Consider the following 26,989-nt stretch of genomic DNA (forward strand, 5'->3'; position numbering starts at 1 on the left):
ATTCCGCTGTGAACTAACCCTTGTGTAGAGAAGAAATCGATTTGGGGGTGCCGTCTATCCAACCCCCCTTCAAGCCGGCCATCGATCCTCCAACAGTGTATTCTTAGTGGATGTGTGAGTGAGAGCAAGATCCTTGGATTAGTGACTTCTTCTTGAGGTAGATACTAAGTAAATTCTCTTGTTAGCCTTGGGGTGCTTTTGTATCAAGTTTTATCTACTGCAATATCATCATCGACGAAACGCGAGAAGCTATTCACCCCCCTCTAGCTCCAAAGTGTCCCAACAAGTGGTATCAGAGCCAAGTTACTCTTCGGCGGAAGGGCAACAAGATAGAGGAAGAAGAAGTTGAAGCAACAATTTCATCAAGTCAAAAATTTCAAAAGCCCAAGTTCAAGATGGATTTCCAAGATGGACTCAGATATGACACAAGGATGTATCCACCATTCACATCAACAAGTTTCGATCTTTGAAAATCAAAGATTGAAAATTTTTTCATGATTGAGATAGAGCAATGGTTTGCTCTAATAGAAAGCTTTGAAGCTCCAACAAATAACAAAGGCAAGCTTATCAAGCAAAATAAATGGAGTAAGAAGCAAATCCAAAGATGTGAGGCTAATGATAAAGTGACCAAGCTATTGATTAATCTATTGCCTAGTAACATCTTGAGCAAGATAAGATAATTCAAAGATGCCAAGGAGCTTTGGAGCAAATTAGTAAGAATCCATAAAGATCCCTTCACTATACAAAATCAGGAAGAATCCAAAGAGGGTAACTCATTGGATCAAGAAGAGGAGGAGTCCAAAGTTGAGAGATGCTCAACATCAAAAGAAGAAGAAGAAGGGTCATCCTCTAGAGAGCACGAAGACAAAGGCAAAGGAATATATTCCTTATTTCATGTGCATGAGGATGAAGATGATGAGGCCTCCACCTCAAGGATTAAATGGGAGCGTGGAATATCAATGCAGGATCAAGAAGAAATCTCTTCATCCTGATCAAATGGAGAAAGTGCCACCCCTACAAGTAAAGGTATAGAAATTTCAATTGTTAATAATAAAGATCATATCATTTGTTTTGAGTGTAGGGAAAAAGCGTACTATAAGAGTAAGTATCCCAAATTGACCAAGATAAAAAGGCCAAGTGGCACCAAAGGGTAAGGAGAAGCCTAAGAAAGTCGGTCCTGTGATACGAAAAAGTAAGGAGGACATTGTGTGCTTTTCTTGCAATCAAAATGGATATTATCAGAGTTAATCTCCAAAGGAGAAGAATTCGGCCAAGAGTAAAGGAGGAAGCTCAAGTCAAGAGGGAGCTCCTAAGAGAAAATCTAAGGTATCATTTATTGAACCAATTCCTTTGGGTAATGATAAAAATCATGCTAGTTCTAATTTATATCATTTTAATGTTATTTATCATGAGAATAAGAAGCATGATAGGGTTAAAGAAAAATATGTAGCATATCATGTTAAGACCACCTCACCTAAGGTTAGGAAGGTAGATAACAATCTAGGCAAAAATTCTATGGATTTTAGATATAAGTCTAGAAATAGAAATGCTCAAGGGCCTAATGAAAAAAAAAAATCAAAATCTAAGGATTTAAGGATGAAAAACCAAGCCTTGAAGTCAAGGCTTGATAAATTAGAAAAGACCTTAAAAATGGTGGAAAACATCCTTAAGGGGCAAATGAGCATAATCTAGGTTTAGTAAGACAAGGGTCATCCAATGGCCATAAAGGTTTGGGATACAAATCTAAAGCCAAGAAGGATGTAGTGTCATACCATAGAGTTCCATATAGTTATGGAACCAAACCTAGGTCTAGGGGTCAAACCAAGCTTACAAGAGAGGCCATCCCTAGAGTTAACCTTGAGAAGACCAACATGACTAATGCTTCTAAGAAGCCTAAGAAAGTCACTAAGAAAATCACAAGGGAGGTTATCCCTAGAGTTGACCTAGGGGAGTCTAGCATGTACAAGGTTTCTAAAAAGCCTAGGAAGTTATCCCTAGTGAATACCTAGCACACCCAAGGAACACCAATCAATTTTGGGCTCTAAAGAGTGTGTTCTCCACACCCAAGATAGGTTTAGAGAGTGTCAACTCTAATTGGATAGGTAGTTAACCCAATCTTAGTGAAATTGACACTTGGAGTCGTTTTCAAGGTAGTTGTACTCCTTGAAAATGAGAAGGATTAATTGGTTAATTTTTAGAAGAGTAAAATGTCTCAGAACTTGAGGAAGTAGACTTAATTTAAATTTTCACAAATAGGAAAAAAGGTAAAAGAAATGTCAAGTTGAGTTTTGACATTTTCTTAGAAGGAAAAGGAAGCAATCTAGGATTAATTTTAAATTAGCTAACACTTAGAGTTACTTAGATAGATAATCTAGGTATATTTATTTATACTAAATTACCATAATTGTTTGCCCATCCTATGCCATGACATCATATTTTACATTCATTCTTGTTATGAAAAATGTAAAAATATCATGTCATATTATGTTATACATACATTATGTAGCTAAAATAGTTTTTCTTTTGAAAAATATCCATTTTGATGTATGCCACAAATCATCATATATTATTTTAAATTCCTAGTAATTAAGGACAATGACATTTATCAACAAGTGATATCCTAGGTGAATGATCAATTTAACAATGCTTAAATAGATATGTATGATCCCTTTGTTTAGGGCAAAATCAAAATCTACATCTCGCAAAGACCATAAGGTGACTTGTATGTATTTTTAGTACACTTTGGATACAAGTGAGATGTTAGGATGATGATTAAGACTCAAGATGTTGATTTAGTGCATCTATTTGAGTTTTAGTTTCATCAAAACACATAGTTATGTGTTATCCAATCATTGGGAAAGCTAATGTACAAGTCATGTACACTTAGCCCAAGGAATATGGTTGAAAATTGATTTTGAAAATAATTTCAAAATACTTTTGGAAAACCTTGGTGAAGACTATTTGTTGATAGTAATCACCATTGGAAAGTTAGACACAAACTTGAAAGAAATATTGAAGTTTTCAAGAGTTTCCAATTTTATGTCAATCTTTGAAAATAAGATGTATTTTCTTAGAAAACTATTTTTCCATGATAGTATATGCCTTAAATAATGTCTACAAGAATTTTCATAAATTTTAAAATTTTATAGAATTTTTGGGGTATTTCTAAAATTTGACTGAAAACGATTTCAGAAATCAGAAATAATAATCAACTAAGTTAGTCGATTATCCATCTTAATCGATTACGAAAATCGATTAGGGTGCAATTCCGTGAGCACAGAGGCTCACGGAATCGATCACTGTGATCGATTAAGAGTCTTAATAGATTATAGTAATCGATTAACACTTGGAAATCAATTAAATCCTAACTTTAATCGATTATGGCCTGTCTTAAGCAATTAAGAGCTTTATTTAAGCGCTTAAGACCTTGATTTCAACTTAACTAAGTAAGCCGTGTGTAGTCATGTTAACCATTCCTAACCCTAGGAAGTGCTTAGATAAGCATTTAAGGGCAGTTTTATTATTGAAACAAGAAAGAATTGGTTAAAAAAAAGACTAAAATGGAGTCTAAGATGAGGTCTAGTTTCAAATTGAATGTTAAACCTCATAACCTAAATTTTTAGTTTCCTAAAGGTTTAGAATTTTCAAGTCATTATTGGTGTAATAATAGAAGTTTAGGGCAAGTTTTTGTTGGTGCAGTGAGGCCGGCAAGAGGAGAGTGAATTGCCTGCAAACTAAAACTATACCCTCCTCAAGACTTTCAACTCAAAATAAAAACAACTATAATAAGAATAAAATAGAAAATAAAAAGGAGACCGAAATTAACTTGGTTACAACCAAGATGGTTGTTAATCCAAGGTAGTCGAACAACTCCACTAGAATTTCTCCTTCATTGTAGGCGGAGAAGCCTTTTTACACACTAAATGAACTCATAAGTTGCTAGGAATTGATTGCTTGAATGAATGAATATTTCCTAGCTCCAGGGGCCTTTATATAGCTCCTAGAAAGTCTATCTCGAAGGTCCAAGGTGCCTCCAACAAGGTTCAAGGCGCCTCCAACCAAGTCAAGCAGATAAAACTCTATCCGCGCACAAACGATCGAGTTGGCCAGCTTGAAGGCGCCTCAAGTAGTGTTGAAGGTGCCTCCATTGTTGAAGGCACCTTCAACATTTGTTGGAGGCGCCTTGAGCAGTGAGGCCAGCTCACTTCACCTTCTTTTCTTCTTCCGAAGCTTTGATCGCTTGGGTGATTTCGGCCAACCGAAATAAGGCTCACCCGAACCTAATTCCCGTCCTTCTCCTCGAGCAACTTCCGTCCCGGCTTTACGTCCATCGAACGTCGCTCACGTTCTTCTCGCCCACCGGTGTACTCTTCCGTAGCTCTCTCGTCCTTCGGACGCACCGAGCTCGTCGGCTCCCTTCCCGTGTCATTCTTCTTGCTAGCTGCATCTTCCGCTTGACTTCCTGCGCTCCTAAGTGTTAGGATCGACGGTCGAGGCTAGAGAGGGGGGGTGTGAATAGCCGACCCCAAATTCGCGTTTCTTCCTACAATTTTAGTTAGCGCAGCGGAAATACAATGTAGAAATGAAACAAAGAATAGCAAACCTTAAACTCGACGATGTAACGAGGTTCGGAGATGAAACTCCTACTCCTCGGCGTGTCCGTAAGGTGGACGAAGCCTATCAATCCGTCGGTGGATGAGACCCCGGAAAACCGGCTAATAGAAACTCCTTCTGGGTGGAGAAACCTCGCCACAAACTTCTTGCAACAGCAAGATAGGAGTACAAAGATACAGCACAATACAAAGGCAGTAAGAATGTACAAAACACAGCTTGCCTTCTCGTCGACTGGATGAAGCAGCAACTTCACGAAACACCTACAACAGCAGGAACCAGCCGAAGGAAGCTTCCACGAAGCTTCAAGAAAATGAGAGCTCAGCAAAGCTCTGATTGCAGTAAGATCAGAAAGAAAAGAGAGGTCGCCAAAGTGCCGAACCCTTCCCTGTAGAAACCCTCTTATATGAACCTGCAAAGAAGACAAAGAAGACACAGAGAAAAATCTAGTCGTTGTGTCTCAACGGCTGAACCACCGATCGGGCCATAGCTCGATCGATCCAGATATCCACTATCGATGCCGTGGATCGATCGGCCCTAGTCGATCGGTCCCGCACCGATCCCACCTCTGTGAAGAGGTTGCGATCCCTGATCGGTCTAAGGACCGATCAGGCCCTAGGTTGTCGGTCCCAGACACCTCGGCCACATCTCCCTGTGAGGCTTTAAATCGATCGAGCAACTCCGAAGCGCATAACTACGTCGATCGCCTGCGCGACCGATAACAGGACATGTGACGTCGACCCACGCTTTGGTCGATCACCGAACCGTTTGAAACAGTCGATCTTTGAGTATCCTCACCGGTCCGATCCGAACTGCCGCCCTAAACTCGACCTCCTAAAGCCTTCCGGGCCTAGAGAAGCGAGCTCCGAGCCTCTTACCTAGTCCGGAGAAGGCACCGAGCCCTCTCCGACTTCCGTCCGGTCCAGAGAGGAGGCAGGCTCGAGCCCTCTCTAGTCCGAGGCTACCCACCGATCGAGCCACAGCCCTCTCCGATCTGCTCCAGTGCAGACCTCCGGCCAAGAGAGAGGCACCGAGCCCTCTCGCGAGGAGACTCACGCAGAGCCCTCTCCGACCTTCACAGAGCCTCCGACCTCAGAACGAGCTCCGAGCCCTCTCGACCATCTCGAAGCCTTCTCGACTTCCCATGTCAAGCTTCCATACTTGGACTTCTCGTGCCAAGCTCCCTTGTCAAGTCTCCATACTTGGACTTTTCCCGCGCGGACTTTTCCGTTGCTAAGTCTCCATACTTGGACTTTTCCGTGCCAAGCTCCCTACTTGGACTTTTCCGTGCCAAGTCTTCATACTTGGACTTTTCCGAATCAAGTTAACTCAAGTCGGGTCAACCAGTCAACCAAGGTTGCACCCACAATCTCCCAAGTTTGTATTCTTGTCAAACATCAAGATACAACTTTTCTATTCTCGTCAAACATCAAAATACAACTCGAGTCAGGTCAACTCGAGTCGGGTCAACCAGGTCAACCTTGACCTAAGGTTGCACCAACAATCTCCCCTTTTTGATGTTTGACAAAAACTATAATCAAATTAGGTTAACCCGATAACCTAACTTAGGTTTTCCAATAGTTCTCCAATCAATGTTCTTCCTTAAACATTCTCCCCAAACTCCAATGTTCTTCCTTGAACATTTTCTAAACATTCTCCCCCTTTTTGACACACATCAAAAAGAGTGAATCAAGGTCAAGAGTTTCTTCCTAATGAAAGTCTCATACCTTTCATTGAAACCCTTAATTTCCCCCTTGATACTAAAGACAATAATCAACTTAGTGATAATCTCATATCACTCATCCTCAGAAATCGAGTAAAAACTCCCCCTAAAAGTCAACTCCCGCTTGACCAATAGGTAAAACTCCCCCTAAAGGTCAACTCCCCCTTTACCAATAGGTAAAACTCCCCCTTGACCATTGCACCAACAATGTCTTAGAGAGTTTTAACCCTTTAGAAATCACCAATCTAATCAGCTGAAATTTCAGAAATTTCAGACAGCACATTTCAGAAATTTCAGACAGAATTTGGCACGCCCGATCGGTCACCAGACCGATCAGGAGCTCCCTGGATCGGTCCAGTGACCGATCCAGCATCCCCTGGACCGATCAGGGAACCTCCTGATCGGTCACACATGTCTGATTTCTGATTTCTGAATTTCTTCCTCCCGAAATTCAGAAACCCTTACAAAATTACAGAAAATTCCAAAAATTATAAAATTTTGAGGATACATTCCTCATAACATATACTATCATGGAAAAATAGTTTTCTATGAAAATAACTTCCATTTTCAAATCTTGATACAAAGTTTAAAAACTTTGAAATAGTTCAAGTTTACCTCAACTTTGTATCAACTTGCTCAATGATGAATGCTATCACTAGAAAAGCTTCATCAAGGTTTTTCAAATCAATTTTGAAATGATTTTAAACCATTCAATTTAGAACCATAATCTTAGGGCTAAATGTACATGACTTGTACACAAGCTTTCCCTATGATCCTCCATTTTGAATTAGGCTCATCTAGGTACAAGAACTATGCACCTTAATCCTAACTCATGATCCTAATATCTCACACACATCTAAGGTGTATCAAACACATCCAAGTCAATTTTGATGTGAGATATGGTTTAGGTCATCTTAATCTAAGTTCTCATGCATTTTCTAAACAACAATTTGATTTCCATATCAAATTGTGTTTTTGTCCTTAAATCAAATTAATTGATTATAAATGCAAAAGATGATGACATGGCATATAATGATATCATAAGTAAAAACATGTGCCAATGTCATGGCATAAAGTATGAAACTTAAATAAGACATGACATATAACTAACCTAAGTATTATCATGACATTTCAAATGATAGTAAATTAGATATGATGTCATGACATGGCATATGGCAAACAATATATGGCAAATAACATATAAAGGTATAGAAAATACCTAATTCTAGCCTTAGTTGCCATTTTGATAATTTTGATCATTTTGCCATAAATTCTATATTCCTACATGTAATAGATCTAAAATCATATACTAAAGATTTTTAGATCACTATGTGCCAATTAGATTGACCCTAGAAAATTCCTCAAATGTGGTTGGCACATCCTAATCACCTTAGGAATGAGTAAAATTTCATTTTCAAGGCTTGATTACACCTTGAAAATTCCTAAATGCCACCTTTTGCCATGATTAGGTTAACTACCTATCCAATTAAGGTTGGCACACCCTAATCTAGCGTGATGGAATCACGCTCCTAGGAACCCAAAACCTATTTGAGCTCATTGGGTTCACTAAATATTTACTAGGGATGACTCTAGCAACCCTCTAATGACCCTCCTAGGCTTTAACGCCTTGGTCATTTGGGACTCATCAAGATCAACTCTAGGGTGACTCCCTTGTGACCTTGGTGATGGTCTTCCTAGCCCTAGGTCTTGTTCCATAATCGAATGGAACATCATGATAAGTGGGCTTGACTACTTGAGACTTAGGTTAGGTTTGTGACACAAACCTCTCATGTCCTTGGGCTTTGGTTTTTGACCCTTAGACCCTAGAGTTGACTTCTCTAAATTCTTAAGGGCCTTTTCTAAATTGTCAAGTCTTGACCTCAAGACTTGATTTTCCTTTTCTAATACCTCAAGTTTTAATTTGTCATTTATCTTTGAGGTATTCCTAGGCATATGTCTAGTTGTTTTGGGATTTCTACCTAGGTTCTCCTTAGCCTTAGATGAGTTAATTCTAGGGTTAGCATTTCTAGAATTGTCCTTACCTAGGCTAACATGTTTGGCACCTAAGCACATGTATTGATTTATATTGTTATCATGCCTATCTTTATTGACAATTGCAACAAAACTACTATTAACATGTGTCTTATTCAAATTGCAAGAATGTGCCTTAAAGGTTACCTTAGGGTTTGCCTTAGCTCCCCCTATCAATGTGCTCGGTCTCTTGTCCTTGTGAGGTTGCCTCCCCCTCGGACACTGGCTCCTATAGTGTCCCCTTTGCTTGCATTGGAAACACACCACGTGCTCCTTGCCCTTGCGTATCGGGATCCGGCTTCCTTGACCTTTGGCGCCGGTGGAGTCTTCCTAATCCTCTTTGGACATTTACTCTTGTAATGCCCAAATTCCCTACACTCAAAGCACATTATATGTAATTTACTTGAAAGTAAATTGCTTGAGTTACCTAGGGTTGAGGATGGTTGTATGCTTTCTTCTTCATCCCTTCCGGAAGTAGAGACTTCTTCTCCTTGCTCCAATCTTGAAGAAGAACTCTCCTCCTCCTCTTCCTTAGATGTTGAGTAGCCCTCAACTTCTAATTCCTTTCCTCCATGATGTGAGCTACTTGGCTCACTTGACTCCTCTTCATGACTTGAAGTGGAGCTCTCCTCATGGAACTTAGTCAAGTTGTTCCATAATTCCTTGGCATTGTTGTATCCACCTATCTTGCACAACATATCATTAGGTAATGAAAATTCAAGAATTTTCGTTACCTCATCATTGATCATGGATTGGTGGATTTGTCCCTTCGTCCACTTCTTCTTCTCGAGAGGTTCTCCTTCTTTATCCACCGGAGGAGAAAAACCTACTCGTACACAATTCCAATTCACTAGGTTAGTCATAAGAAAATACTTCATTCTTACCTTCCAATACGCGAAGTCGTCGCGATCGTAGAAGGGTGGAATCGTGATGTCTTCTCCAAGTAGATCCATTCTCTAGCTTGTGCTCCCCCGGGTGTTAATCCGACGAAGAGCAACCTCGCTCTGATACCACTTGTTAGGATCGACGGTCGAGGCTAGAGAGGGGGGGTGTGAATAGCCGACCCCAAATTCGCGTTTCTTCCTACAATTTTAGTTAGCGCAGCGGAAATACAATGTAGAAATGAAACAAAGAATAGCAAACCTTAAACTCGACGATGTAACGAGGTTCGGAGATGAAACTCCTACTCCTCGGCGTGTCCGTAAAGTGGACGAAGCCTATCAATCCGTCGGTGGATGAGACCCCGGAAAACCGGCTAATAGAAACTCCTTCTGGGTGGAGAAACCTCGCCACAAACTTCTTGCAACAGCAAGATAGGAGTACAAAGATACAGCACAATACAAAGGCAGGAATGTAAAAACACTTTGCCTTCTATTGGATGAAGCGGCAACTTCACTGAACCTACAGCAAGAACCAGCCGAAGGAAGCTTCCACGAAGCTTCAAGAAAATGAGCTCAAGAAGCTCGATTGCGATGAGATCAGAAAGAAAAGAGAGGTCGCAAGTGCGAACCCTTCCTGAGAAACCTCTTATATGAACTCGCAAAGAAGACAAAGAAGACACAGAGAGAAAAATCTAGTCGTTGTGTCTCATCGGCAGATTCGACCGTCGCCAGCACCCGATCGGTCCGGTCAGATATCCTCGATCGATCGGACCGATCAGGGCCTATATGATCGGTCGCGGACCGATCCCCACTCGTGAAGAGAGGTTGCCGATCCTCGATCGATCGTGGACCGATCGGCAGGCCCGCGATCGGTCCCACCGCAGACCCACATCTCCGTGAGGCTTTAAAGCTTGATCGGTCAGTGGACCGATCGAGCAACGATTAGTAGCTTCGATCATTTTGATCGAGATCAGGACCGATCCTACAGACGAACCTTGTTGGTTATCGATCGGTCACACCGACCGTCGATAAAACATCTTGGATCGGTCACGCACCGCGATCCAATGCCTAGACTAGCCACCCCCCAAATCCTAAAGCCTTCCGGTCAGAGAACGAGCAGCGACTTAGAGCTCTCGACTTCATTTGCTCGAACGCGAGCCACGAGCCGCCCTCTCGACCTGGTAGGAGCAGAACGAGGCTATGAGGTCAGGCGAACTCAGAGCCTCTCGAGCCTAGTCACGGCTAGCCCTCACTCTCCTCACAACGACACTCCTCGCCATCCGGTCCGGAGAGCAGCCTGGAGCCCTCTCGACCATTCCGGTCCGAACGAGCGAGCCCTCTCCTGACTCAGTCGAGAGAGAGACCAGCCCTTCTCCGACTTCCCATGCCAAGCTTCCATACTTGGACTTCTCCCGTGCCAAGCTCCCTGCTTGGACTTTTCCGTGCCAAGTCTCCATACTTGGACTTTTCCCGTCCCAAGCTCCCTGCTTGGACTTTTCCGTGCCAAGTCTCCATACTTGGACTTTTCCCGTGCCAAGCTCCCTACTTGGACTTTTCCGTGCGAAGTCTCCATACTTGGACTTTTCCCGAATCAAGTTAACTCAAGTCGTGTCAACCAGGACAACCTTGACCGAAGGTTACACCCACAATCTCCCAAGTTTGTATTCTTGTCAAAAATCAAGATACAACTTTTCTATTCTCGTCAAACATCAAAATACAACTCGAGTCAGGTCAACTCGAGTCGGGTCAACCAGGTCAACCTTGACCTAAGGTTGCACCAACACTAAGTTCTTGTACACTTAGACACAGGGATCAAATAACAACAGGACCTAACCTAACTTGGTTGATCACATCAAAATACTCACGGGGTCCAACAATCTCCCTCTTTTTGATGTGCATCAACCCAAGTTTGAGTTAGGGTAAAATCAAACAACGAGTAATTTAAGAAAATTACTAAACTGACATTTTAAGCACAAAAATTACAATAACAGAATTTGCAACATAAGTTAGAAAAATATTAAAATTTTTAATTTTCTATAACCCCCCTAAACTTGTCCCTATTTCTCCCCCTTTGATCACAGCAAAAATCGGGGTACAAAACATTTTCAAAATAAATTCTAAGTTATTTAGGAGAGATGTGAAAATTTTCTAAGTCTTTTGAAAACATTTCTAAGTAAAAGTTTTAATATTTAAATCATAAAAAAAAAACTTAGTTAAAACAATTTCTAAAAATTTCTAAGTCTTTTGAAAAAATTTCTAAGTGGAAGTCTAATTTTAAATTAGTTTTAAAAAAACTTGGTTAAGACAATTTTCAAAAATTTAAAGAAGACATTTTTAAGAGAAAAAAAAACTTAGTCTTTTTAATTTCAAGAAAATGTTTAAAAGACTTTTCAAAGAATTTTTCAATTCTAACTTTAACGCTTTTTACCAGAAAGTTAATTAAACCTTTCATTTCTATATTTGGCTTCCAGGCAATGGCGAGACACTAGGCCTTCTTGGTTATTAGAGCAACAACCACTTTCTAGTCAAAGTCGCATAAGGAAACTCATTGTTTAATTTTCTCTCTTAAAACCTTTAATTTTAAAAAGAATCAGTCTAACATGGATTTTGGAACCCAATAGAGGTTCCTTCCTACAGGGTTATTTAAAAAATTAGAGGGTATATAGTTTCTAGGAATTTTTCTAAGTTGTCCCTGATATTTTCTAATGTACCAATTTAATTTTCCATAAATCCTTAGTTTCGATTTTGGAAATTTATTTAAGCATGCATTATTTTTCAATTTCTCAATTTCAATTTTTAATTTTTTATTTTCTAAATTTAAATTATCATACATTTCTAGTGGGCATGCTTTTGCTAAGTTCAATTTTAATTCAGTATTTTCTTTTTCTAATTTTGCTAGATCTTTCGTAAGCAATTTGATAAATTGAAAGGACTGAGTAAGAGTGAGATCACGTACCTTACTTACCTTAAGCGGTGATGCTCCCCCTTCGTCGCAGCTTTTTTCTTCTTTTGATGTTCCTTCCCCTTCATCTATGCTCATCTCAGAGCTTGAGCCATCTTTGAAGAGATGGTTGGCCATCAGTACTACTCCTGAGAAGACTTCGACTTCTTACTCGGAGGATGAAGAATCGTCCCATGTAGCCTTCAGACTCTTCCGTATTGAGGACGTCGGTCTTTGAGGCTTTTCCTTGTTCTTTTTCTTCAACTTGGGGCAGTCATCCTTGATGTGCCCTTCCTCGTTGCAGTTTTAGCATCGGCCCATCCTTTTGTTGCGTTGATACTTTTTCGACTGCGATTTGAATTTATTAGTTTTAACAAATCTATTTAATTTTCTTACCAGAAGAGTCATTTCAGTTTCGTCGATCGACGATTCGGAGTCGGGATCGTCCTTTTCGGCTTGTAGGGCAATGTTGAGGTTCGACTTTTCTACTTATTTGGGCTCTACAAGTCGAGACTCGTGAATTTCAAAGGTAGAAAATAGACTTTCTAAACTACTTACCTCAAAGTCCTTAGAGATGTAGTAAGCATCTACTAAGGATGTCCACTCTGGAGTTCTAGAGAAGGCATTGAGTGCATACCGAATAGAATCGCGGTTCGTTACCAGTTCACCAAGGTTTGTCAGTTGCGTTATCAGCTCCTTGATCCTCGCTTGGAGTTGCGCTACTTTCTCACCGTTGTTCATCCGGAGGTTCGCCAACTGGGTCCAAAGGATGTCGCGCCTTGCTAGCTTCACTTCCGAAGTGCCTTCGTGGAGCTCTAGGAATTTTTCCCATAGGTCTTTGGCGGAGTCGTAGCTTCCAATCCGACTTACCTCCTGGGGCGGCAGGACGCTGAGCAGGTGGAATTCCGCCTTTCCATTGGTCATGAAGTCGGCCTGCTCCTTCTTTGTCTAGTTGTATTCCTCTTTTTCTTTTGGTGCTGTAAAACCATATTTCATAATAAGAAGAATATCAAACTCTGTTTTGAAAAATACCTCCATTTTGCGCTTCCACGTAGCGAAGTCTCCGTCGAATTTCGAGGGATGAATATTCGCTCCGGCCATCGTCTTGATCTTTGTGCTTCAGTTGGCGGTTAGTCCTTCTGAGGCTGTCAGGCTCTGATACCATTTGTTGGTGCAACGGGGCCAGTAAAAGGGGGGGTGAATTACCTGTAAACTAAAACTATACCCTCCTCAAGACTTTCAACTCAAAATAAAAGCAACTATAATAAGAATAAAATAGAAAATAAAAAGGAGACAGAAATTAACTTAGTTAAAACCAAGATGGTTGTTAATCCAAGGCAATCGAACAGCTCCAGTAGAATTTCTCCTTCACTGTAGGCGGAGAAGTCTTTTTACACACTAAATGAGCTCACAAGTTGCTAGGAATTGTTTGCTTGAATGAATGAATGAATATTTCCTAACTCCAGGGGCATTTATATAGCTCTTGGAAAATCTATCCCGAAGGTCCATGGCGCCTCCAACAAGGTTTAAGGCACCTCCAACCAAGTCAAGCGGATAAAACTCTATTCGCGCACAAACAGTCGAGTTGGCCAGCTTAGAGGCGCCTCAAGTAGTGTTGAAGGCGCCTCCATTGTTGAAGGCGCCTTCAACACTTGTTGGAGGCGCCTTGAGCAGTAAGGTCAGCTCACTTCGCCTTCTTTTCTTCTTCCGAAGCTCTAATCGCTTGGGTGATTTCAGCCAACCAAAATAGGGCTCACCCGAACCCAATTCTCGGCCTTCTCCTCGAGCAGGCTTCCATCCTGGCTTTACGTCCCTCGAACGTCATGCACGTTCTTATCACCCACCGGTGTATTCTTCCGCAGCTCTCTCGTCCTTCGGATGCACCGAGCCAGTCGGCTCCCTTCCCGTGCCGTCCTTCTCGCTAGCTGCGTCTTCCGCTCGACTTTCTGCGCTCCTAAGTTCCTGCACACTTAGACACAGAGATCAAATAACAACAGGACCTAACCTAACTTGGTTGATCACATCAAAATACTCATGGGGTCCAACAGTTTTGAGAGGGAGCTACTCCATAGAGACATGTATTTATTTTTCACGAAACCATGGAAGGTTGGAAACCTTCATTGTGATGAATGCTCAAGATAAAGCATTGAAAAATAATAGAAGATTGGATATCTTCATTATTGGAGTGTAAATGTTCTGGGATGAGCATTAAATAATGAGTTAATGCTCAAGGGTGAGCATTGGGCACAATGAAGGGTATGAGATCTTCATTATGGGGTTGTGAACAACAAGTAAGGTTGTAAACAATGTATGGATAACTCTTCAGGGGGAGAGTTTTAATGTGTGCCAAAGGGGGAGAATGTAGGGTTTAAGTTAGGTCTTCTTAATCAAAAAGAGGAAATTTGTCCTCTTAGTAAGGGAGAGAATGAAGAAAACCCTCATGCTTTGGCGTGAAGAAAAAGTTAAGGCTATGAGATTAGCCTAACTTAAATGTATTGTCAAATATGAAAAAGGGGGAGATTGTTGATGTAATTTCCTAGGTCAAGATTGACCAGTTTAACTAAGCTTAAGTTGGCTTGAGCTTGAGTCTTGATGTTTAAATTTTGATGTTTAATAATGTATAGAGATTTCAGTTGCAATTATTCGATTGGGGAGATTATTGGTGCAATCCCCCAATGGTCTAGAATTGATCGGTTTGATGAGAAGAAGTGTCAAGTAGGTCAAAGCTAACTGGATACTTAATTGGAAAGTCCTAAATAGAAGTTAGACAAGGGCAAGTCCAACGGGAAGGTTGGTAGAAGAAGAAAATCCAGATGGGTTAGTGTTGACCAAATACTTAGTGTGGAAAGCCCTGGTGAGTGAAGCTAGGTAGAAGGAAAATCCTGGTGAGTGAAGTCAGGTGAAAGCCCTAGTGAGTGAAGCTAGGAAGTGAGGAAGTCCTGGTGAGTGAAGCCAGACAGTGAAAATCCAGGTGAGTCAAGGTTGACATGACACTAGTGATTGGAAGTCCAAGTAGGTCAAAGGTTTGACCCGACACATGGTGAAGAAGTCTCAATAGGTCAAGGTTGACCAGATGCTAGGCAATGAGGAGTTCCAACAGGTTACGGTTGATCGGATATTAGGTAAAGAATCCCTAGACTTAAATTTAGAAGTTAGGGCTTGGTAATCAACTAGGTTAGTCTATTACCGAAGCTGAATCGATTAAGGTAATCTATTAAGCAGGTTTCGTGAAGTGCACAGAGAGGTTTGTAATCGATTATGAATGCTTAATCGATTACAGCAATCGATTAAGCCTGGATTTCACGAATGCATAGAAAGTTTGGTAAGTGATAAAGCAGGGAAGCTTAATCGCTTACGAGGTATTCTCACGTGAACAAAAGCATGCCTAATTGATTAAGTTAGTCAATCAGGCATGTGTAATCGATTGGAGTAATCAATTACGATTGGAAAACTAGTCATTGTGCACTCGATAAAAGGTTTTCACGTGCACTGTTACGACACATTGCTCAAAGGATTTCTTCTCCACTCTCTTCATCGAGCTCACTAGTTCTTGAAGCTTCTTAGAGACAAGTGTTGTTGCACTTCCAAGGTCAAGAGACATTCCCAAACAAGAAGAAGAAGAAGCTAGCTAGGGTTTCGTTTGTGTAAATCTTGTAAGATTTTCTTTGTATTTGCTTCTTTCTTCCTCTTGTTGTATTAAGAGTCTTGTACGAGATTTCTCTACCTCCGGAGTGTTTCCAAGAAAGTGTATTCTTAGTGGATGTGTGAATGAGGGTTGGATCCTTGGATTAGTCACCTCTTCTTGAGGTGGATACCAAGTAAATCCTCTTGTTAGTATTGGGGAGCTTTTGCATCGAGTTTTATCCGCTGCAATATCATCATCGCTGAAACACGAGAAGTTATTCACTCCCCCTCTATCTCCGAAGTGCCCCAACATAAAGTTTACACTATGGGGAGATGCCCTGGAGTGCATTGGAGGCAACCCTGATGCATGCTTGGAGGCACCTTGGAGGCTTGGAAGGTGGCCTCGAGTGGATAGTGTTAGATTTGATGGATGTCCTAAGGCAATCGTCTTATGATTTTTTTACTAAATATAGATTCACTATTTGAATGCATATTATATGTTTACTTATCTTAAACTTATTTACTGAATGTTCATAATACAATTCATAGCATAAGAGAAATTGAGATTGGAGCACAACTAGTGATTATCTCTACATGTGAAATTATGAATGTATTAGAATTTCCCTAGTCGTCGAATTGATGCATTCAGATATCATCAATTCTATAAGACTAGCACGGGTTATACTCCTTGATTCGCCAAGCAGCTGTTTTCTCACTGGCTAGAGACATTGGGATGTCAAGAGTTAAATATGAATGCTAGTTATGGTAACTAGTTCATTGGAGTGACTCCCTGTAAGACTTCATATGGTTATCTATATATATAGATTTGTCTGTGAACCTCTTACTGTAGCTCGAGTGCAAGTTTCTTTCGACTTGAGGTATACAAGTCATCTTGGTCATGAAGACTTATACTTTAACATCTTAAGCAAGCATCTCATTGAGATATGGATCCAAGATAATTGGGTATAAGTTGAAATGCCCGAAAATGTTTGGATAGCCCATAGAGGATTCGTCACTTCATGTGAGGAGATGTATACCCTATGACCACTCGTTAGGATTATTACTCAAAGTCTTTAACCAAGCATCACATGTTATGAGTGAGAGACTCTTAGACACATGAACGAGTAATTTGAGTCCGTAGAACAAGGAATTATTACTTGAGATAGGTGTGACGTAGTCAGTCTAGTGGGGACAGACACATAGATCATGTCCTGAACTAAGTGGGTATAAGCCAAGTGAAGGGAATAAGGCACGACTCACTGTAGCTGCTGAAGGGTTTAGAATTAGTTCTAAAATTAACTATGATTTTCCGGCTAATTGGGGATCATGATGTACTGCTAGGTGTCATTCATGATCGTTCTATAATTAAGTAGTTAATTATGGATAACCAAGATAAATCGGGAATCTATTGGGTCACACACACTAACGAGTCTCTAAAAGACGTAAAACAAGTTAAAGAATAGGATTCTTAAATCAAGAGATAAATATTTGGTTGGACCATACATAAGACAAATATGAAAATATTTATCATAATGGAAGCGCGGATGAGCTACATCCCTTATGGTAGAGTTGGATCATATTTGGTTTAATTATGAATTAGTCATAAACCAACTTGGTTTAGTTGTGAACCAAACCAAGGGAGTTAATGGGTTAATTTTTAGTTAAGGAATAATGAGTTGGATTTGGGCTTTCTAATCCAACTCATTAAAGAGGATTATATATAGATGTAATTGGGAGAGAATTAGAAACAAATTTCATTATTTGGTTGATTGGCTTTTAAAAACCCAATCCTCCTCTCCCTCTCCTCTCTTTCTCGCTGCCAACAACAAGGGGGCTCCTCTTCTTGTTGCCGTGAGACTCTCCCTTATGTGCTTCTCTTCTTCTTTCTCTTGATCGCTCTTCTTCGCTCGTGGTTAGTAACTTCCGAAGGAGAGGCTTGTACTCAAGGAGTTGTCTTGAGGAGCTCGGTGAGGATACAAATAGAGGCGAAGTTCGACAACATCGCTACGGTTGATGTCCTTCTCATTACAAGTCATCTGTAAGGTATACCTAGCGTAAATTTACTTCTCATAAAATTTTAATTATGCGATCATGTTTGGCATGTTGTATCCTTGTATGCGTGTAGTGTGTGTAATATAATAATTAGGAATTATTATTGTTTTATTTTCCGCAATGCATATTTACAAAAAAGTGTTCTAGCACGCACCTGTATCGGGCATATCCCAATAGTAGTATCAGAGTCTTATCATGTTTCGACATGATCGTAAAATTACTTTACGGTTCGTAATTAGTGAAGTAATTAATTTTTTTTTGAAATTATTAAGACTTTTTCTATTTTTGGAAGTTTCCTAAATTGTTAGGAAATTTTATTTTTTGAAAGTTTCTGATATAATTTTGGAAAATTAAATTTAGAAATATTCTGTTAATTTAGAAATTATCATTTCTGGAATTCTCTGAAATTTTAAGAAATATTTTATTTTTGGAAAAAATCCTAATTTGTCAGGTAATATTAAATATGGAAAGATACTAAAATTATAAAAAAAATCTAGATTTGAGATATTCTAAATTAAATTATAGAATTAATCTTTTCTGAAAATTTTGGATTTATTAAAATATTCTATTTTTAGAAAATCTCCTAAATTGTTAGGAAATACCAAATTTAGAAAAGATATGAAAAATCATTAAAAAACCAAATTTGAGATATTCTAAATTAAATTTTAGAATTAATCTTTTCTATAATTTTTATATTTATTAAAATATTCTATTCTTAGAAAATTTCTTAAATTATTAGAAAATACTAAATTTGGAAAGATTTAAAAAATTATTAAAAAAATTAGATTTAAATTATTCTATAATAAATTAAGGAATATTAATTATTTATTTCCTAAATTGTTAGAAAATTAATTTAGAAATTTATTTTCAAAATAATTAAAGATTTTTTATTGATAGAAAGATTCTAGATAAATATGTTAATTAAATTTGAAAATTAGTTTTCTAATTTAATCAGATAAATCTTGATTTAGTAAATTTAGATTTATAACATATTTTTATTTATAAAATAGAATTATAACATATGTAAATTTATGTCATGTTCATACCATATTGTATGTCATGAGATGCATTAATTATGACATGATTAGATTTTGTCATGCGTATGATGTGATTAGATCTTACCCATGCGTGCGATGTGTCATGTCATCATTTATGTCATGCGTGCGACATGTCATGTTATCATTTATGTCCTGCATATAATGCCATGTAGATAGAATATTTGCATGATGTAGATGAGACCAAATCCATTACTCAATATTAAAATCTACACCTTCCGTTAATATGGTAAGAACTAGAGTTTAAGTTCTTATTTGAGTTGTTTTCCAAAATCAAGTTCAAACTTGAAATTAAATATGCTCAAATCATAGAGATACAATCTCATGATTAACGGGTCGGTTTTAAACTTGAAGCGTTGATTTGTTGTGTCAAAGTCATGATCAATGTGGATAGAGGTGAAGTTGGGTGATATGTATTTGATGTATATTTATTAATGTGTTAACAACCCGATGTTTATGTGAAGATAATCAGTTGCTAGCATAATGTGATAGTTGCATATAAGTGATATGCAATTGGTAAACTTGTTACCTACCACTATAGCTAAGAATGACTTATTGACCAAAGTCAAGGTTATTCTTATTTGTAGTGGATATCAACCCACTTGGAGAAAACCTACCATCTCCCGAATTTAAAAATAAGGGTATTTGAATTTTATAAATAAGCGGGCTTTTATATAAATTATTTACATAAATAATATCATGTCTCTCATACATTCTCATTTTTGTATTTCTAGGTTAATCATTTTGTCACGCCCCGAGGAGTCCCTGCCAGACGAAAATCCGGCAGCATCTCCTCTGTACCGGTGACAATATGAATCCCAAGATACATATATCAACATACTCGGTCAACACGACCGGTACAGCATACCAAACAGAATAAGAAAACAATCCACGCAGTTTATAATGCAGCCTCTGGCTGACAACAAATATTACTAAAAGAAAAGACGATATAGAAAACATCGCAGATATATGTAAACCTACTCCACTACAATGAAAAAATGAAATCCACGAAGTAGTGAAAATACCACAGCGGAAAACAAGAGTAGCAAACCTAAATGCTCGACATAAAGTCCACAATTACAACCACACATTTCACAGTATAACAAGACTCAACAAGGAACTATAAAGTCAAAAATCTAAAATCCGTCATGACAAGGGGCCATAGCAACTGGAACCTCCTGACGACCTCAACCTAAAGAAGAAATAATGCAACAGTGTGAGTTCAAAGAACTCTGTAGGTAACCAGTAGATATGTACATTAACATATAACTACCAATGATAAACACATAGTACAGTTTCATAAACAATATAGAGAAATGCATATCTGAATAAACTATACTCACCAGTAATAAGCATGTAATATAATCTCCTGAACAATAATAAGAAATGCATAACTGAAATAAACTGTACTCACTAGCAAGTCCTATCTAAGCATAACAATGTGAACATACAATAGGTAAAGGTAGTCAGATCAATAAGAAATGTATCATGTATGCATGTCAATCATATATAGTCATCAAAATACAACATCCAATATGCAACAGTAAGATATAATAAATGCAATCTGTGCATATGATGTAATATGACATGGTCACCCCTGACGCCAGTCAGCCATCTCACACGCGATGGTGAGACCGAGTGGGTAGGGCTATGACAACCGTGCACGCTGCCATCACTACTCCTGAGTGACCGAATGGACGGGATGTTGTCGGAGTACACCTATCCTCCTACCCCAAACATAGTGAGGGAGCCGAAACTCTCATCTCCCGGTATGATGTCATGGGGAGGGATCCCTGCCCGCTACCACGCTATAGTCACACTACCCATGAGCAGACTAGCGGAGCTTGATAGAGCAAACTGCACACACCCTGAATAATGTACCACTAACCCACACTACAACAAAAACCTTCATAGACATCGGTTTTCCACCGGTGTCTATTTCATTTTCGACCGATGTCTATGAAGCCGATGTTAAAAGTCTGCCATTTTAGACATTGGGTTAAAACCGGTGTAGTATCACTTAACGACACCGGTCTTCGAATCGGTTATTAACCGGTGTAGTATCACTTAACGACACTGTTTCATCAACGGTGTAAAACTGATGTAATATTGTATGTTAATAACACCAGTTTTGGCAGCGGTAAATGACCGATGTAATATTAGTTAATAACACCGATTTTGCAGCGGTGGAAAACCGATGTAGTATGTATATTTTTTAACAACACAAATTTGATTTCCGAAACAATGAAAAATCGACAATAACAAAAAAAAATACACAAATATTCAAAAATTATACAAATATTCTTCATTCAATAATATCCATAAAATACACAAATATTCACAAATTATATAAATAATCTTCTTACAACAATATCCATAAAATACCCAAACATTCTTTTTACATCAAAAGCTAGCTAATAGATATCAAAATCAAGGTAGAACATTCTTTTAACACATCAAGGTAGAACTGCACTTCAAATGTAATCTAGCATGCATTCAGCCCACTCGAACTGCATTTCATCAATTTCAACTCTGGAGTACTTGAGATTTGTAAACTGTAAAAACACATAAATCCACCATATGTCAAATAACTAAAACAAATGTGTACATGTATCAAATAAAAATTATAAGATCACAAGTGCTTGTCATAAACATGCTTACCAGCGTGTTGAAACATATTCTGTGAATGGTGGCTTCGAATGAACTTCACGAGCAAGGCCAAAATTTGCTATCTTCACAAAGTCCTTGGTTACCAATAAGTTCTCTGCAAAGGTCATAATCTAGTTTAATAGAATGCTAACTTCACCAGAATAATTATAGGTGCATAAATCACATTTAACAAAATAAATGCTAATCCTAGATAACAACGTTGTAGGAATAGATCTGTTAAGAGCACACAAATGAATCTTTATAGGGATATTTGGTTAAAAGCGGAACTAAAGAGGTACACCTACCTCCCATGTCAATAAGTCACTTCCTCGAGTTGGATATGGCTTTTGCAAATCTAGCTCCATATAGAAGGTGTAGAGTTTGATATCTTGAAGCTGCAAATCCAATCAGAAGTAGGATTAGCGTGGTAAGCAAGACATTGAAAATCCCATTAATAGACACATATTGGCCATGAGAACCCTTGTTCTTGTCATTGAAATAAGGTGGGGTAGTTGTCATGCCTCCCAAACTTGAATTAATTAAAAGGATATGGGAGAAGACCCCTAAATCCTTCATTTATCCATTGAACTTCCTTAATGTACGAAGGCATAAAAAATGAAGAAGGATAACGATGCCATTCACTTCCGATGCAAAGCATAGTCTCTGTGCATAAAGGCAAGCATTCCATCAAATTTAAAACTATAATCCAATCAATATAAAACTATAATCCAATCAAATTTACAGGCTATCGCTTCTGCATAATTTCCCTATTGTAATACAAGAGAACTATCAATTTCCAACTAGGGGCAAAGACAACAAAGAAGATGATAGACAAATTATATGACTTTCTTCTATTAAATGAGGCAATATGCAGTAACTCTCAAACTAGCAATGAAAAAGGCAGATATAGTACTCTACCTGTTGCTTGTATATAATAGCCAAGTTGTTGAAGGGCACAGATATCCCTGTTGTAACTGCTAAAATTGCCTTATAGAATGATGCAGCAACACTCATCATATTACTGCATGAAGAGAAGTTTCATTAAGGAACAAAAATAAACTATCCGCACAGTTGTCATCAAACATTTCTAAAGCTTACCAATCCATGTATATATATGTTGCCAAGGCTTGACAATGCTTGTGGATGGTTAGGTTGTAAAGTAAAGCATGACTTGGGAAAAATTATTAAAATGAAGTTATTCAACAAGGAAAAAAACAACTTGTTATTATCTCCCTGATTTCAGGATCATATGATTCCAGTTTCAGAACTAAAATTCTTTCAAATCCGTAACATTCTGAACGGTTGGGCCCTGTACTTCAAAAGACGGTAGAATCTTTTCGTCTCCTCCCTCCTACGGAAAATTATGTTCCCCCATTTAAGGACCCTTGGAGGTTTTGGTGACGACTACAATGTTTTGGTATGAAACCTTCCAACGTGTCTACAGATGACCGTCATTGTATTTTTTGTATATACCTGTGTTTGGATTTGTTTATGCAAGGAATGAGCACTGCATCATCTACTGGGGATCTTTAACTATGCTTTATTTCTGAAGCAGCTACATCAGCACACTGGGTTACATTAGTTTGCTTTTTGTTCTAGCATCTAAAGCAAAAGAAAGTACATAAAGGATAGAGGATAAGGAATAACCATGACAAGAAACCAGGAAAATATATAATAACAGTAGTCCTTCAAAGACAATGAAAATAAAGTAACTAACTTAAATCTGAAGGTGATGCGTAAGTTCAAAAATCTTAATAAAATAAATTATAAGTCGACATAAAAGGATATAGCTTTATAAGTAATTTAGAAATTATAGACAGTTTTAGCAGCCAACAATAAAATAAATTAACAACAAAACTAACCTAAAGACCTTGTAAATAGATTGCAATTTTAGCAAAGAACACGAACTTGCTCTAGGTGTCGGTGCCATATAGAACGACCTCATAAATAGGTTGCAGCTTCAGCAAAGAACATGAACTTGCTACCGTAGTCATGTAGGATCAGCAAGTACTCACGTATCTTGACTCGAGGAGATTCTTCAAAGTTTCTTGGAGAATCTATCATTAGTGGCAATACAGTTTAATGACAGAATCTGCTCCAGCTGTGAATAGCCATGGCTGCCTCGGATGAAATTTACAATCTAAAACACCTGTTCAATTAATAAGTTAATGTTAGGTCTAAGATAGGCAGGAATTGCAATTTTTATTTGAGTTAGAAAGCCATAGTTTCTTAATCTAGACGCGGTAAATGAAAAACAAGGAAAATAACAAAGTTTGCAACACAACTGACCTCTGTCATTAAACTGAGAGAATTTGGTATGCCTAAACTTTTCAAGGCACTTTAGGTTTCATCCTGATTCCAGCCTCAAAGGCTAGGTAACTAGGTATAATGTCATGATTTTTATATATTTCCAATTTGTCAATGTGTATTAGAAAAAAGAAAGAAACAAAACTGAGATATAAAATAGGCACTAGGAATGACTAAAAATAAGTACAACTAAAATTCATAATTAGGATATCACTAGGAACGACAGTAGTGAAATAGTCTCCTTTCCGATGCCAATCAATTTTTTCACAACCTGCAAAGCAAAAGAATGAATAATAGAAAGGTAGTGGCAAATACTCTACCAATTAAAATAAAGTAATCCAAAGGATTAAGTCTATGTCCAGAAACAATTAAGGTAATTTGATGTGCCTATATTGAAATTAATTACTATACAGATACATATGTACTCTGAAGGGGGGATACACAATGAATATAGCTCACCTTGCAATGCTTTAATCGGATGCAATCATATTTATCATCTCGAACCCATCTCACTGCTGGAGTGGTATTTCCTAAAGCACAGAATCGAGTGCCAACTGATCTGAACAGAAACTAAAATAATATTATGAGTAAAAACACTTACCCTCATCCTCCTCTAGTTTTGATTCCTCCACATGAAGCAACTCCTTGACCCTTGCTTGATTCTCCGCACTTCCCAATCCAGTATCTAAAATAAGCACATCGCATCCTCTGAAACAATGTGTAAATGTATGTCAGAAAGAAGCAGGGTGGAATTAGGCATCGAAAACTGAATTAAAAAAAAAACCCTAGAGGGTGGAAATTAAATTACAAAAACCTGGAGGAAATGAACATACAAAAGAAACGCTAACCATAGGTACGGCTCCCTTCTTTTAACATAACCATATTAAATTTATATTCTAACCTAAACCATCCAATATCTAAATTCCCATTAGATCTTCAAGGTTACAATCTTCCATAATCACCTAACATGAAACCTAAATGTCACTGAAACCATTTCAGATTCAGGTTAATCTTTATTTACAACATTCAATTACCCAATATAACAACTCTTATCCTTGTTAACTAGTAACACATCATACCCTTAACCTCCAACACCAGAACAAACAAATTCTTATTGACTCTGCCGTGGATCCAGCTCAAAACACACAGGATTCATTAGGTAACATCTACTGCAACTAATGATCGCACAAGGGTAAGGAACAAGAACTAAACCGTACCTCAATCCCCTACAAACAGAACATTACATAGTGCATCTTCACTAGCCGGATCAAGAAGAAAGAATAATAAGAAGTCATCAAAACAACCTGTTAACAACAACAACAGATCGACCTCATTACCTCTGCACCCTTCAATCACCGGAGACGATCACTGATACGAAGAAGAGATCGATCCAACAGAGCTGTGGTGGCCGGGACCAAAATACCAGTCTCTGCTTCCCAGAAAGAACCACCTGAATCAACACTAGAAAGGATCAAGGTTCGAATTCACAACCAAAACAAAACCCTTACCTCCAAGATCGAAGTTAGGGCAACGACTTGTTCTTGCCGAGGAACAGGGACAGAGATCGGGAAGGAACAATGGTTGTTACCTCCTCCAAACAATCGATGTTGGCCTGATCCAACGCCGATGCCCTTGGTTCCCTCCCGACAGCCGGCGAAATCCACCGATCGAGATCCGTCGCCGTTGTTCACCGAGATCAGAGAAGGGAGGAAGGGATCGGGGAGAAAGAAGGTTCGGCTGTAACTAACCTCTCTTCCTCTCAACGCTCCAAGGTCCGCTCTTTGCCGGCGCCACCGAGAGAAGAAGAAATCGCCGGTCTCGGTCGCGTGAAGTCCGAAGTCGCGAGAAGCAGAGGAAGAACAGAGGAGAAAGTCGGAGGAAAATAAAAGGCTTCGGCGCTTTATAGAGGTTAACCCCAAACCCCATCCTCAACCCTTAGCAATCAGACGATTAAGAAGAATGAAAAGAGGAAACGAGAGGTTTTGAAGATGACCGTGTACCCAGCGAGCGAAGAGGCCGAGAAGGAGAAAATGAAGCACGGAGAATCTTTATGCCTGCAATTTTAGGGTTTTAACAGGCAGACATACTTCGTTATTCTTGTACTGCACTCGATCTCTCTGCTTCAGAAGAAGGAGACCCCTTTACACAAGATCAGAGATCTCGGTGTTGTTCTCTCTTCCTTCGGATTCCCTCATGTTGCCGACCAATCATGCCATGGTGGTCGTGGGCGTCCTCTAGCTGTTCGGATCTTGTCGGCCCCTACCTTAGCCGGGAAGAGCGAAGAGAGGAAGGAGGAGGAGGAAGAGAGGATCGGACGAGGAGGCAGAATGGAACTACGATTTTGCTTAGGATCGAAGCAGGTGGTTTTGATCCTAATCGGGAGAGGAAGGGGCGTCGATCCAGGAAGGGGAAGAGATCCAGGAAGGGGAAGAGGGAGATGAGGCTGAGAGAGATGGTCGGAGGTTTAGGTTTAGGTTTAGGCTGAGAGAAGGGGTGCGATATTGGTTTAGGGTTTAGAGGGAACTTTGTGAAGTGTTATAAATTTTGGCTGGTGGAAAAATTAAATTATTTTTTTTTGGTTCATTAACATCGGGTTTTAAAAACCGCTGTTAAAACCGATGTCTATTAACAAAAAAAAAAAGGCGCTCATAAACATCGGCTAAAAAACCGATGTCTATGAGCGAAAATCTACTCTTATAGACACCGGTTTTTGGAAAAACGGGTGTAAAATACTCAAAAACATCGGTTTTTGCTTAAAACTGCTGTTGTTCCACCGATGTCTATGAGGCTTTTTCTTGTAGTGCCATGAGTGACTGTGTGTGCATGTCATGTAACTGGTGATGTGCATCAACAATAATGGAGCAACTATAACTCAACATGCAATCATGCAGGATAGTGTATGATGCTACATCATGTAAAATCCTAACAATATCCTCATCCATAGTATATGTACAAAAAAGTAAGTTCATACATAACAATAAACTAAGCAACATAAATCCATGCACACATAACAGGTATATCTAACAACTAATCCTGTATACAGAATCACTACATATTATCACCTCTATGAGCATAGATACACATAACAAGAAGTAAAAAACTAAAAGACGAAAGC

The sequence above is a fragment of the Zingiber officinale genome, chromosome 1A, assembly GCF_018446385.1.
Source record: "Zingiber officinale cultivar Zhangliang chromosome 1A, Zo_v1.1, whole genome shotgun sequence".
NCBI classification, from domain to species: Eukaryota; Viridiplantae; Streptophyta; class Magnoliopsida; order Zingiberales; family Zingiberaceae; genus Zingiber; species Zingiber officinale.